The 15,560-nt window shown below is 47.1% G+C and overlaps 1 protein-coding gene and 1 non-coding gene across 2 annotated transcripts in view; both read left to right on the forward strand.

Annotated features, from left to right (window-relative positions):
- Positions 1–15,560, forward strand: part of LOC144937554 (neurobeachin-like) — a 525,952-nt gene that overhangs the window by 305,864 nt on the left and 204,528 nt on the right. The gene's annotated exons all lie outside the window — the stretch shown is intronic.
- On the forward strand, positions 9,952–10,033 carry TRNAS-GCU (transfer RNA serine (anticodon GCU)). Its single transcript has one exon. It is a non-coding gene; the product is annotated as a tRNA-Ser (tRNA).

A 15,560-nucleotide genomic window follows, 5' to 3' on the forward strand; every position in this document is an offset into this window, starting at 1 on the left:
AATTTGCCACCAGCACTTGCCCCCATAGCTTATACTGAAAAATAACAGCACTGTGCATTTCTGTGAGAGCGTGAGGAGAAAGGGAGTATTCATTTCTGCAATTGTCATGTTGACCTGAATCTCCATGGAAAATGTCACATTAAAAAGTCACCTGTGTAGGCCTACCACCATGCCACCTGTGAAAAATATTAATTGGTTGCTACCAGCACACTAAAAATGATGGCTTTGCAGATATTTGCACTTGCATTAGAAATGTTGACAAGGCTGCCATTTCAAAAGGCCAAAATTAATGAGGCTCATGAAGCAACATTGAATATCACATTCATTACTACTCAAAGGCTTATATACAAATATTAACATTAATTTCAGCCACTTTGTATGTTGAACTTCCTTCACACCATACGGAGCCAACCGTGCTCATCAGTTAAGATCTGTCAAGATCAATGCCAGCTTGCAAATCCAGCTTTACTCCTGTCGATTTCAAATGTGTTGTACGGCATGTACACTAAACACGGGGAATGGCTTTACAAGTTGTATCATCTCCTGTAGATGTAGATGCCACTGGTTCTTCACGTTCTGCAGATGTAGATGCTGCCATCGCCATCTATTGCGCGGCGGTTGAACTTACAACTCTCGGTCCAAACAGGCAACTGGACATATGTACAGGTTTGTTCGTATCTCTGAAAGTTTGTAAGTCGAATGCTCGTAAATAGACGAGTCGCTGTATTTTAATTAAGACTGTCCTGCTCCGTATACACAATTTTGTTCCGGATAATGAAATGCACCAATGTAGAGCGTTTCTTCGATTTGTTTTATTCATCAGCCCAGTTATTGACAGTTGATAGTATAAATAATGTGCACCTTAAGTTATTTTTAAATACAAATCATCGGAGCACAGAGAATGAAGAAGCAGTACTGTGGAAGGTTTTACAAGTTTCAAGGGTCATAAGATTATCTGTGAAATCACGTGAATTGCGAGTAACGTGGTCAAACCACAGCACCGACCCAACAGATGTTTTAAATATTGTGCACTTGTAATTACAATTATTCCAATAGATTAGAAAAGATGATTATGGTTCAGTATTTAAGATAAATGCCCTAGATGTCGACTTAAAACTAACTAGCTTCGGTCTTTCCAAAATTACCTCGAGAATTTGGGAATTTATTTACACTTTAAATACTGCTGGATTAGTTTTGGATAAGCAACTAAACTTAATCACTATTAATTAAAATAATGAAGTCACTGATGATTGATTGGGAGGAAAATAGTGAAGGTCAATATGACATTATTTCCACATTGCAGATGCAACTTTTGCCATTGGGGAAAAAACTACTGAAAAAACAAAACTCAATATTGCAATTGTGCATTCATGCATACAAATGACCATGTGAGCACCCATCCTGCTTCACCATGGCATTCATTACGAAAAATGGGAGAGTGCACAAACAAATGTATCTTTACACCACCGTGCCATGCTTGGCCCGTGGCTTTCTGTTCCACTACTTTATTGTCCCCCTTACAAACCTGGAACCAATAAACCACCGAGGACTGGAACGGCTGCAGAAGAACACACGTATAAGTTATGACACGTTTGTCTTCTCCAGCAGAGCGAGCTTTGCAGAACGTTGCCACGCAGCCAGTGGATTTGGCAATGCGGGAATGTGTAAAAGTGTGGGCCTTGCACACTCAATTGTTTTTGGGTCTCCTTATAAATACAAATAACGAAATACATTTTGTTATTTAACTGGATGAAAGCCCATGAAGAAACGTATCTTGTAAGGTGACCTCGTACCAGTGGTGGCCGGTGGGTATATATATTAGCGGGCCACATAAACCCTCAGGGATGGGGGGGGGTATGAGGAGGATGAAGTGGCACTTTATAATCTGTATCATGAGCAGGGAAGTACATTTTTTTCATGTTTTACTTTTGCACCAGTGGGGCCAATGAAGAGGGGAATGCCACAGCCTGGGACATATATGCAAATATCAGTTTTATTTTTTCTCGAAGCAGCCGTGTGCATTGTGGTGAAAGTACTTGAGTGCCATGAGGAATGCCTCGCATCCCGGTTTGGGGTTAACACAGGCTAGAATTTCTCCGGGATTATAAAATATCTCTTTTGAGACGCCAACAGTGATTTATTGTGGCTTGGTATACTGTGGGAAGGAATTCAACTTGGTGTACACTGATGCGGTCATCCAAGCTTTTCACACATCACTGTCGAGACAATGTTTTTGTCGTTGAAAAGTTTCAAGGATACATTAATGAAATAGAAACATTCCTCTCGTGCTGTCAAAACATATTAATTGTAAATATAATGTATTATTTGATGTGTACTCTACGTAGCATTTGCCATGATGGAGAAACTGCACCACATCCCAATCCTCATTTTTTTAAATCATGCTTCACTCACAAAAAACAAAGACAAAGATCCCCCGTATAGCCTTACCATACTGTTGGGGCAAGTGATGTTAGCGAGCACCTATGAAGGCCGGAATGGTACATGAGGGGGTGGGTGGCCAGCACCGCACCCGACCGGCTTTGTTTCCCCAGTGGCAATGTTTACACACATCACACCAGATTCTCATTTTAGGCTGAGTCGACCTAGGGGAGGCCCAGGACCAGTTCAGATAATCGTCACCCATGTTGGCCGTGAGCGGGAATCGTACCTTGGTCGCCAAGTTTGTAGCGCAGTGCGCTAACCACTACAATACCACTCTCCACACACCCACAGGCACACGTTATATTTTACTTTTAATCTGTGCACCTTGAGACTTCAGTGTGGGTATATGTATCCACTGTCACACAGACATCAATATGTCCGAATGGTTAAAGAGGATTGGATTGAAAATGAGATCTTGTTCTCATACTCAGAGAACAGCATGGCAGAATCTGGAGGATCAGGAAGGTTAAAGGCTCCTCCTAGCAATCTCGGAGATTGCGTCATTGAATCCTTGACAACCTCTTTAATCAGTTTTAGCTGTAAAATCAATGAAGTTCAGTTGGGCCACGGAGGTCAGTAGCAAAGGTCGCTCTGGGAGAAGCTAGGGTGCAGCATGTAATTGTGAGCAGGCAATTGAAGTCTGTGTAAGGTCTCAGACTTTTTTTGTTCCCATGCAGGCCATTCAAGTTTAAAGTTTTTTTTTTCCAGGTGAAGTCCACTTCGCTCTGTAGCTTTTTTTTAGAAGCGACCTGGCCACAATTGATTGCTCAACTAAGCGGCTTATCACATGGAAATGTATAGTAGCCAAATACTCTAAACGCACGTTTCGAAATGTGGAGCGAAAAACCGGACGACCCGGAGAAAAATCCATGCGACCACGGGGAGGGAGACACGCAAACTCCAAATATACGGACGGGGTCGAGATTGAACTCACGAACCTTCTGCATACCAAGTTTAGGAGATAACATCTCGCCACCATGACACCCGAAGTTGATTTGACCAGGTGAGCGTCTGTCATTTGCAAGAGCGACTTAGCTCACCATAATTACCGAAGCAATACCATGACACAAAGTACACAAATATTAATCTTAGCAAAAAACAACCGGACCACATTTTCAGGCATGAATACATGTTCAATTAAATGCATTTCCTTCAATAATATGTTGAGCATTGTTGCTCATGCTATGTAGGGTAGAGGGCAAGTGTGGTACAAAGTTGCGTGTGAGTGAAGAGATGTGTATTCACACGGTCGTACACAACAGACACAAATCCTCGTGTGTTATGGTTGCTGTTGGTAGTCGAAAGGGGAAAACGTCTCCTGGCATTAGCGATGGGGGCTGCTCGCCCTTTCCATTGGGAGCCATTCCACATTCCTGTGGCTGGAGCCTTTCTACAAAGTAGTTCAGATTTAACCACAATGTCCATATAGTAATTTCCTCCTTACCCAAGGCATTATCCAAGGCATTATCCAAGGCACAGAGAAAATAAATATCAAAGGCTCGAACATGGTTAAAGAGCATCACTCTCCTGCAGATGAAAAGCAAATCACAACACCACAGAAGCAACACACGATTAATGTACAATTTTTTTTTCTCCTCAACTGAAAAGAGAGAAAACAGAAAAGCAATTGCTATGAGTTCCAAATACAGCACTGTACAGCTCCCAATATTTTTAAAACCCCATTCTCAAATGCTCACCTTCCCCAGGGGTTCCTTTCCCCAGTGCTGCAGATGTACAGACCTCCCTGGTTTTATAAAAAAAAACACACAATGGAGACCCGCTTGGGGTTCCCACGCGAGCTCGAAGCTTCCTGCAGGACATGGCCCAGCTGCCGGCGCGTTCCAGGGATTGCCTGGTGGCATGTGCGCCTTTCAATTCGCTGTGAATGTGTCGCATCTTCCCATGTCCAGCTAACCACTGCAAATGTTGTGCATATCATTGTATAAAGCCGTATGTGGAGCAGTGGTGTGTGTGTGTAAGTGGTAGTGTAACGGTTCACGATTTATGGCTGCAATGGAACGTTCTTGTTTTTTTCTCCCTGCAAAAACTAAAATATAACAAACCTGTGCTGTGAAATGTATTGCCAATTTCTGTCCGTGGATTTGATTTGTAATCATGGTGAGATGGATTCACAGAGCATGCAGGCCTGCAGAGAATTAATAAACCAGTTCCATCTGGCCACGTATGACTGTAACTGTAATGTAATGCACTTTCTAATAATAATGTGTCATGTGCCACTGTTTTAACCTAAATTATATAATGCAATATATTTAGCATTTTAAATTATTTGAAAGTATTTAGGGGACACGTATTTATGAGCTGAATAAGAGACATTTTTACGGGAGGGAGGGACGGAGGGAGGGAGAGGGCATGTCGCAGAGTGACAAGAAGATCGCAATCTGGAATATGGGAAAAGGAAGGCAGTGGACAGAGAGAGATGGTCGTTCAGCAAAGATGAAGAGGAAGGTCTTAGGCCTGAGCTTCAACAAGTGCAGGCTCTCCCTGTTTTTGTGTGTTTAGTTTGTTGTCCTTCCCCCGCGCCTCCAATTAGCACGGTTGGCTACGTGCGGTGTGAAAGAAGTTCAACATACATAGCTACAAACGGCTATGGCCGCAGCAGTAGGGAAGGTGCGACCTCCCATTGAGTGGATGTTGATCAAAGCTTTTGACAGAAGGCCGTTCTTGCGTAAGTAGATGGTAGTGGGAGAGGAGAGAGGGAGATGAGGATGGTAGTTTCCCCTATGGAGAGGCAAAGTCAATGCGGTATTATGCTCACATGAACGTGCAAGTGTCCTTGAGCCAGTGATGGAAATTTCGCATTCCCATTCCAGGTTCTGGTTAATCACTTTCTGAAGTGCTTCTCACTTTATCTACCCCAAAGAGATGAACTGCTGAGGGCGACACTCAAATGGATTCAAATTCAGCAGTCTTCCAAGTATGAGTCGAGCATTCTAAGCACAGCGCCTGCCTGTTGCAAGCGTGCAACCAATAACGTAATAGCATTATTAATAAAGACCAGTTGATTTACGACTGAAGCCCATTACTGTGTTGCAGGAGCAATGGATCCAAGCAAAGCCAGATTCAATTTGTCGCTTCAGAGCGCTTCACAGTCCTAAGCCAATGTTGACAGGCGTGGTGGATTCGGACATGTAAAGTAAATGCGTCCAAGGTGTCGTGTTTGTGAATACACCTTAAATCACTGTACCATCACAATATCCCCATTAAAATTGTTAATCCGGCTTTATTTCGGATTACACACTGGCGACAGAATGTTATTCCATCTGACAAATCCTTTGTGAACCACGGGCTCGGTGGCTGGACTTAGCAGGGTAAACAGGGCAATTGTGCCACTGTGAGGTGTCCCTTGGGTCCTTTTAATGTCACGAGGATTAAGGAAATCAAGGTGGCATTAAAGGCTCCTGACATAATTTGGCCCTGAATCCGCAACCTCCTTATCACAGCCGCTTTGTGTGAACCAGGTTTTTAGGAATGGGCGTGTCTCTTCTTTGTGGGTGGCTCTGAAAGTCCCTCAGCATTTAATGGTGCAAGTCGTTTTTTTCTTTCTAAGTTTTAAAGCACGTTTAAATGCCCTCTACTTAGTTGAAGGCCATTGCGTACTAATGATGTGTTGTATCTAAAATATTGTGCATATTTTCCTACACTAATATGCGCATTGAAGAAGAACAGCTTGCGATCGAAACGTTGTGACTTATTTTATTTTATACCCACGTGACTCTATCGAAAGAACCAAAGAGTAAGAACAGCTATTTATGATTATTCTCATAAACTGAGTTGGATTTCTGGTCACAACTAACATTGGTGGCGAGCGATGATATCTGAACTGCTTGTGGCTTCCCAACAAGTGCTGATTAGTTTGAAGTATGGTGAAACAACCCCTATGATGAGGCCTTCATCTATGTGTATGCATGTATGTTGACCTGTTTTCACACCACACGTAGCTAACAGTGCTAATCGGAGGTGCGGGGGAAGGACAACAAACTAAACACAAAAATCTATTCCAAATAAATAAGTTTCAAATTTTGCACTTGATTGACAAAGGGCAATTCGTTATTAATATGACCAATCGGAATCTGGCTGTGTGTTGCACTGGTTAGGAGCCATCATCACTCTGGGGTCAAATTAATGAGAAACACTTCAAGAGACTGCAACAGTATTCACCCTACAGAAACACTGGCTCCCTCACCACACAGGTGAGGAATTTACAAAACTCTCAGTGCCACCGAGAGAAATGAAAACCTCCCCACACGAATTGGAGCAGGCAGACCCTTTGACATTTCGGCTATTTTGAATTGGGCAAGAGCTCGGCGAAGTGGAATATGTCTTTAGGCAAAGAGATGCCAGGTAGCAGACACTGCTGTTAAACACTGTCACCAACAGTGTACGACAGTTAATTTCTCCTAATTCAGATTTGGCACTTTTTTTGATAGATTAGGTGTAACTGCTTTGTTCTGGTGTTTTGATTCATTCCCCCGTATTCCCCATAAGATGCTATGTCAATTGACTGACAGTTGAATCTGCAAAGGTTGAACATTCGTTCAAGTTCTGGCATTATTTGAAATATCGATTTGGCTACAGAGAGATCTGAACAAGTGCTCTGCAGGCAATATTGGCTTTGGGAAAAAAACCTGCATTTAGCAGTGGGAGACCTCTCAAACTGCACTCAGTGGCAGGTCCTGCAGGAACTTCATTTCAGGACATTGCCTCTCATTGCGATCTGCATTCAGGGCGCGTGAGAGCAAATGAGGCGCAGTGCCTCTAAGGGGAGGCGAGCCATTGATCTCATTGTCGGTGCATGCCTCATTGACTGCTGATGACACAGGGGGTGGGCGTTTTGCGGAAGGTTTGGTATGTGGGAATGAAATACAGAGAAATAGTTTTCACTTTTCGCGGTATGATATGGTTATTGCCCTTTCAGAACAGTGACAGTGCCTCGGGCCTCTTACTTGCGTGGCGTTGGAAGCTCATTGTACCACGTTCGCACCTCTCAATTCACCAATATTATGATTCCGTCGTAAAGTATTATGGACAAATTCCATTTGATCATTGGAAGAGTGAACAGAGCCTGCCCTATTTCTTCAATGTTCATCTTGTGACTGTGCAATTTTTACTGTTTAATAAACATCTTTTCAGGGCACGTAAAGGTGCACCACCTAAGTCTTTATAAGAAGCCTTTGAATGTGATTTAGCAGTGGTTTATTGGTATCTTCTGGAGGCCGTTATTTGAGACAGCCTGATTCACTTATTACCAATGACATTCCAATTATACATTTCTTTGTCTAAAAATAAATTCCAAATAATTAGTGGTGTTTTTGTGCTGGTCAGATTCTGAGTTTATCTGGCCATGGTGGCTAAAGGCAGGTGCAAGTTGACCACTTCAGGGTAATTCTACAATCTTGGTAAACGTCCAATGGCAACGTGAATATTACCATTGGGATTAAAATTTATATTCCAGCAGCTGTCCCGGACTCTCGATAGTTCCTGCTGGGAGGTGTTGGGACGTTGTGGTGAAATAATTCATTCATAATGCAGGTTGGGAATTGACCTGATGTCCCCTCTGTTAAAGTGTAGGCAGATTATGATAGAGGAAAGGAGATTTGGGACTCATTCCTGACGTTAGCTTCCTTAGAGTCATAATTGAATGATTGTTGTTGGAAATGGCTATAAATGTAATGTCTAATGATGAAAATGATTACGGCATTAATGGTGATAATGATTATAATGCTTTGGGTAATATCATGACGACAGATCAGTAAGTTGGAGTATGACCGAATTTCACTCAACAGTCTCAGCTACTAAATAAACTCTTACACTTTTGAGATAAAACAATCCTCCAAATAACATACTTGAGCCAATTAATTAAAGACATTTAACAACAAAATGAATAATTTGCATTGCAAATTTGCATTGCCGGTAATGGTTATGATTGTTATGGAGATGGCGGCTGGTGTTATTGTTGGCTATGTAGTTGAGAGTGATTATGCAAAAGTAAAGTGGTATCAGTGGTATTATTGATTATTGATGATGACCACGGTGGGTATTACTTCTATGCGATGTAATCCCAATGACAATGGTTATGTCCATGAAAGAAAATGAACACAGAGCTTCTGTACTGTCGCGTGTACTTCATATCGAAATGTCAGCGTGTCTCCGTGCTCAAATGACCGATGGGGCAGTGTTCAGCACTTGTGATGTGGAAATTCCACATTGGTTTGGCTAGGACGTGCATTTTCATACAATCATGTGCAATCTTTTGATTTTGAGTTGTGTGTTCTTTGCAATTAAAACTATGTAACTATTTTATTTACCAGATAAAGCGCATTGAGCCATTAGCTCTTTTTCAGAAGCTACCTGGCCACAAATGTCTCAACAAAGTGGCTTATCATGTGGAAATTTATAGCAGCCAAATTATCTAAACTCACGTTTCTAAATGTGGAGGGAAAAACCAGAAGACCCGGAGGAAACTCCACGCGACCACGGGGAGGACATGCAATCACCCAATACGTAGGCTTCGGGGTCGGGATCGAATCCATGACCTCCTGCATACCAGGCGAGGGAGATAACATCTCTACACCGCAGTGCCCCAATTATGTCATGTGTGTGGCTGTATGTGCTTTATGTGGATAATTTAAAAAGTGAGAGTCTTAGTTCTTCTAACATCTTGACTTAAAGATTTCGTCACTGCAGGAATTAATGTTACTTGGGTCTTTCGGTAAAGTCACGTAAATAGAAGTTTTTTTGTTTAGTTTTTTCTAAATGAAAATAAAGTCAATAAAAAATAGTACAAATATCACGACGTTTCGATCGCAACACAAGCAATCGTCATCAGGAGAAAAACGAGTGGGAAAGCTGTTGAGGCAGGCTGTTTTAAAGGTTTGAAATGGGTGTAGCCCAAGGGTCATACATGAAGTGGGCGGGGCTAGTGATGTTAATGTGAGAAATTAGCATGTCAATGTAAGATCGCAGAGCCGCCGACACATTGACATGCTAATCTCTGATTTTACATTAACAGGTTAAATGTCTCGCACTGACACAGCCGCCGTCGCTCGTGTCCTCGATGTGTCGGCGGCTCTCCGATCTTACATTGACATGCAAATTTCTCACTTTAACATCACTAGCCCCACCCACTGCGTTTATGACCCTTGGGCTACACCCATTTCAAACCTTTATAACAGCCTTCCTCAGCAGCTTTCCCCCTCTTTTTAAATCCTTTATATTAAGTTCACTTGCTTGCGCGCTTACGACCGTGCAAATCTTTCGGTCGTTTTTTAACCCACTTCCCGTGATCCAATCAAGCTGACATTTTCCACACAGACTCGTTGTGCGTGACAATGTATTTTCGTGAAAAAAAATTCCGAAATTTTACACTTTTTAGGAAAAAATAATGGTATGACTGTGTGTGTGTGTGGGGGGGGGGTCTGTTTGTATGTATGTGCGTGCAAGTCTTCATCCTGATTCTGGTTGTATGTGCTTGCGTGTGTGAGTGCGTGAGACGAGGTGGCCGAGTGGTTAAGGCGATGGACTGCTAATCCATTGTGCTCTGCACGCGTGGGTTCGAATCCCACCTTTGTCGCGATTTTTTTTTTTAATCCTTTATATTAAGTTCACTTGCTTGCTTGCTTGTGCGCTTACGACCGTGCAAATATTTCGGTCGTTTTTTTACCCACTTCCCGTGATCCAATCGAGCTGACATTTTGCACACAGACTCGTTGTGCGTGACAATACATTTTCGTGAACATTTTTTTCCAAAATGTTACACTTTTTAGGAAAATGTTTTTATATGTAATTACCAATTGCTTAAAGGTGGCAGGCAATCATCTGACCCATAGGTGGCAGCCATCTCAAGCCAGAGGACGAGAGTACTCTAGCCGCCACGCATATAAAGGATTTATAGTGAAAAACTTTGTTTTTACGGGTTAATTTTTTTCTCCTGATGACGATTGCTCGTGTTGTGATCGAAACATCGTGATATCTTTATTATTTTGTATTCACTTTATTTTCATTTATTATTTTTCAAATTTTATTGTAATTTTTTCTATGCTATGTGACTTTACCGAAAGACCCAAATAATATTCTTCTAAGATATTTTTTTTTATGGAAAACAATAGTACTGCTCTAAAATATATTAAAGTGAGAAAATGTGAAATATTTAGAATGAGGTTAAAATGTCCTCATGTCTGTGTAGTGGTGATACGCGCTGGGTGTATATGTCGTGTGCCAGCGCGTATGTACGGGTGTGTGTGTGGTGACGCGCGCTGACGGGGAGGAGCAGGCGTCAGTGCGCGGGTGGGGGTAGTGCTGCTGATTGGCTGTGTGCCGGTGACGCGCCCAGAGGGAGTGATCGGGTAGCAGCGCGGTGTGATTGGTCGGGGAGTGGAATCACGCGCTGAGCGGAACCGGATCGTAAGGATAGCGCGTGGGGATTGGGTAACTGAGGAGCGGTGCCGACGTTGAGGTCCGCATCCGCTCCGCCTCCCGGGAAGAAGGGGTATATAAGGTGATGCACAGAGGAGCAGGGGGCAGAAGTGGAACCATCTAAGAATGAAGACGAAGGTGCAGAGATAGAGCCCGGAGAGGAGAGTAATGGAGAGTAGAAGAGAGTAAGGTATAGTGTGTAGCCAGCGAGAGAGAACGGTCTACACGAGCTGAGTAATGTATAGTGTGTAGCCAGCGAGATAGAACGGTCTACACGAGCTGAGTAATGTATAGTGTGTAGCCAGCGAGATAGAACGGTCTACACGAGCTGAGTAATGTGTAGTGTGTAGCCAGCGAGAGAGAACGGTCTGCACGAGCCGAGTATGCATACGGTGTAGCCAGCGAGAGAGAAAGGTCTGCACGAGCCGAGTATGCATACGGTGTAGCCAGCGAGAGAGGTGCAAAGTCTACACGAGGCGAGTGGAGAGTGTAGCAGAGGCGCAGAGTCTACACGAGGCGAGAGAGGAGTGTAGCCGAGGCGCGGAGTCTACACGAGGCACAGAGAGCCGGCAGCACAGAATCCAGAGTCAAGAGAAGCGCATTGTGAAGAAGAGAGGCCACGCGTTGTATTGTTACAAGTCAAGATTTAATAAAAGAAGTGTGTTCCCGTCAAGGAGTTTCCTGCCGTCATTTTCCAATACTTCATCTGGCGTCAGAAGTGAAACGGGCTTCCAAGTATGGAGACGAGGAAGACCCGTAGGACCCACGGGATTGACCGCGAGGAAGACCTGGACGACTCGGAGCCGCTGGTGGCGGGGGGTGAGGAAGAGGACTTGCCCACGCTGCAGGGTCCGTCGACGGCGCCGGCCGAGCGACCGGGGACAGACGCCGGGCTTCGTGAGGCGCACTCCCGACTGGCGGAGCTGCTGCTCGCCGCCGCGTCCATCTTGGCGGAGATCAGCTCGTCGGGAGGAGCGGGGACGGTGGGGGACATTTTACAAGGTCGCCCCGCAGATTCCCGCCAAAACGAATGGGGGATTCCCGCCATTGCGCCTGGGCCTACTTTTGGCGGGAACGGCGAGCGCCACGTGGTGGTGGGTTCCCAAGCGCGCGCATCGACGTCATCAGCGCGCGAGGGGGTCCGCCATCTTACGTCTGCTGCTGGAGCCGCCATCTTAGACACCGACGGACAGGCGGAGAGGAACCACGAGGCGGATGACTTCATTTTTCAGCAGCGCCTGCCCACGTTGTCAGCCTTCAAGGCGGAAGGCGGAGACTGGGGCCAATTTCAGCGAAGGTTTTTGGCGCATCAAGAGATGTCAGCGTGGTCCGATGCTACGGCGCTGCGGGCATTGCCCGCCATGCTGGACGACGATGCGCTCGCGGCCTTCAGGGCTGCACGGAAGTCGGACCGCTCCACGCTGAAGGATGCGCTGGGTTTGTTGGCCAGGGTCTACGGGCCTCCCTCTACATGCCGCCATCAGTTCTACGCAAGACGGAAAGCGGCCACGGAGACCGCGCTGGCCTATCGCACGGCGTTGCTGGCTCTTGCTGATGCTGCGTTCCCTCGGATGGACGAGGAGGGCCAAGACGCGATGGTTTTGGAGCAGCTGCTCAAGTTGGCGCAGGACCTGGGGGTCCCTATCAACACAGCTGACGACATTGATATTTCTTCTTTGAGAGTCGCCACGAGTATTCAAGCGCACGAGGCCCTACAACGGAAGCAAGGCGTTGGTTGCAACGCTGCTGTCGTCGCAGCCCCGGGATTGGTGGTCGCCGAACCCCAAGTCGTCAGCCCACGAGAGGAGGCGTTCGCCACGGGACGACCAGGGGACTGGAGGCCGGGGGCCCGGTCGCCTCTGCGATCGGGCCGAAAGTCGGAGCAACCAAGATCTACTCCGACCCTCGTCACGTGCTATAACTGCGGCCTCCGGGGCCACGTGGCGTCCGGGTGCCGCGCTCCGCGGCAGCGCGCCATGGGAGCTCGGCTGGACGACGACCGAGAGCCCAAGTCATCTCTACAATCCCCGGCAAGTCGCGGCACCTCACACGCTCGGCCTGTTTATTCGGCACACATGGGACGCCGCGTTGCGGCGGAGGAGGGCCGGTTAAGGTTCGGGGATTCGGTTCGGCGAGGGGGGTTCGGCCGGGACCAGGGAGACATTGAATGGGCGGAATTGGGGCATAGAATTGTGGCTGCTTCGGCGGGTTCGTCCGTTGTTACGGGATCTATTGATGGGGTTGAGATTAGGGTGTTAGTGGACACGGGGGCATCGGCAACTATTATATCGGACCTCATTTATAATATTCTTCCAGTCCAATGTCGTCCGCTGCTTCCAGTGGATGTGCCATTTTACGCCGCTAATGGGGGATCGTTGGGCATTATCGGTCAGGTTAGGGCGTCCATTTGCATTGGAGATATCAAATTGTCGGGGCCCGTTTTCGTTTCGTCTTCTTTGGCAGTTCCGTGTCTTTTGGGCACTGACTTTTTGGCTAAAATGCCCATTAAAATTCTTATCGATCAACGATGCATTGAACTGCCATCGGGTCGCCGGATTTCATTTTTGACGGGCCCTACTGACATTCGGACGGCGTGCGCTACGATACAAGCGGTGGCGACGCAGACAGTGCAAGTGCCCCCGGGTTCACAGATGTTGATTCCCCTCCGGTTGCGGAAACCATGGGTGAGGGAGGCTTCGGGACAGAGTATGCTTTTGGGTCCTTCTAACAAGGCTGTCGGGGGTCTTGATTTATCGGTGGCTCACACTTTGGTGCGGGCTGACAGGGATCCGTTTGTGATGGTTTTGAACGCGGGGTCGCGACCAGCTGTCATTCCGCAGGGCACCGTGCTGGCTCACGCGGCGCAGGTCCCTGGGGATGATGGGTTGGTTGCGCAGGTGGGCTCGAGCCCCGCGCGGAACGTTGAGCCAAGGGAAGACCTTGAGTGGGTCCATTCGTTATGTGCCGCCTCGGACGATTTGTCGGCGGCGCAGTTGGGTGCGCTGCGCGAGTTGCTCATTGAATTCTCTGATGTATTCAGTAAACATAAGTATGACATTGGGTGCACGGATTTGTTGCACCATCACATTGAAACGGGCGATGCGGCGCCGGTCAGGCTAAATCCCTTCCGACTGAGTCCCGTGGAGAAGGAACATGTTCAGTCGGCTGTTAACGATATGCTAGAAGCCGATATTATTTCGCCCTCCTCTAGCCCGTGGGGAGCGCCTATTGTGCTGGTTAAGAAGCAGGACGGGTCCCTGCGATTCTGCGTTGATTTCCGTCGCCTGAATAAGATCTCTGTGGCTGACGCGTATCCGCTCCCCAGGATGGATGAGTCCCTCGATGCATTGTCTGGTGCGCGATATTTTTCGACTCTTGATTTGTTATCGGGGTTTTGGCAGTTGCCGCTCGACGAAGAGTCGAAACCTAAGACAGCATTTCGGACTCCAGGGGGGCTGTTCCAGTTTAACCGGTTACCCATGGGACTTCACTCCTCTCCAGCGACGTTTCAGCGACTTATGGAGCTGGTTTTGTCGGGCTTGCAGTGGGATACATGCTTGATTTATATGGACGATGTCATTGTTTTCAGTAAAACGTTTGAGGAACACCTCCGGCGATTGAGAGGGGTGTTCTTGCGAATGCGATCGGCTAAGTTGAAATTTAAACCGGCCAAATGTCACCTCCTTCGTAGGTCCGTTAGATACTTGGGTCACATTGTCGATTCTTCGGGGATCTCCACCGATCCCGCGAAGACGGATTGTGTCGGTTCGTGGCCGACACCTACGTCCGTTTCCGACGTGCGTAGTTTCATCGGGTTTGCTTCTTATTATCGGCGGTTCGTTGAGCACTTCGCCACTATTGCAAAACCCTTGCACGCTCTAACGGCAAAGGGAGTGAAGTTCAAATGGGGACCGGAGGAGGAGGCCGCATTTCGCTCCCTCCGGGACGCCTTGGTGGGTGCCCCACCCTTGTGTTATCCCGATTTTGCCAGTCCCTTTTTGCTGGACACGGATGCTAGCAACACGGGCATTGGGGGGGTGCTATCCCAAGTCGTTGGGGGTGTCGAAAGAGTTGTCGCCTACGGTAGTAGGGTGTTGTCTCCGGCGGAGCAGCGCTACTGTGTCACCCGTCGCGAGCTGCTTGCCATTGTTTTTTTTGTGCAGCAGTTTAGGCCATATCTTTATGGTCGTCACTTTACAGTCCGAACGGACCACGCGGCGCTACAGTATTCATTGAGGGTCGCCCAGCCCTCGGGCCAGTTGTCGCGTTGGTTGGAAGTCCTCCAGGACTATCAGTTTACGACTACGTACCGTAAGGGGTTGCGACACACGAATGCCGATTGCTTGTCGCGGTTGTTGCCTTGTGATGAATGCGCGTGTTTGTCGGGATCGGCGCGCTGTAAACCGACGCTTGCGGGGGAGATGGGGGCACTGGCTGCGACAGCGGGCGCACCGATCGGGGATGATTCCACTGCCTCTCAGGGTCGGGACTCGCTGCTCTCGCTGTCGCTCAGCGAATGGGGCCGCCTCCAGATGGCGGACAGCTCGCTGCTAGCATTGCGCCGCAAGGTTGGGGGTCCCGAGGGGGACCAGGAGCGTACCGGCTCCTATGTACTTGAGCGGGGCGTGTTATTGAAATGGGACAGTTTGTCCCGGCGGAACGCACTCGTGGTGCCTTCCGCTGTG

Source organism: Lampetra fluviatilis, chromosome 19 (genome assembly GCF_964198595.1).
Source record: "Lampetra fluviatilis chromosome 19, kcLamFluv1.1, whole genome shotgun sequence".
Lineage (NCBI taxonomy): Eukaryota > Metazoa > Chordata > Hyperoartia > Petromyzontiformes > Petromyzontidae > Lampetra > Lampetra fluviatilis.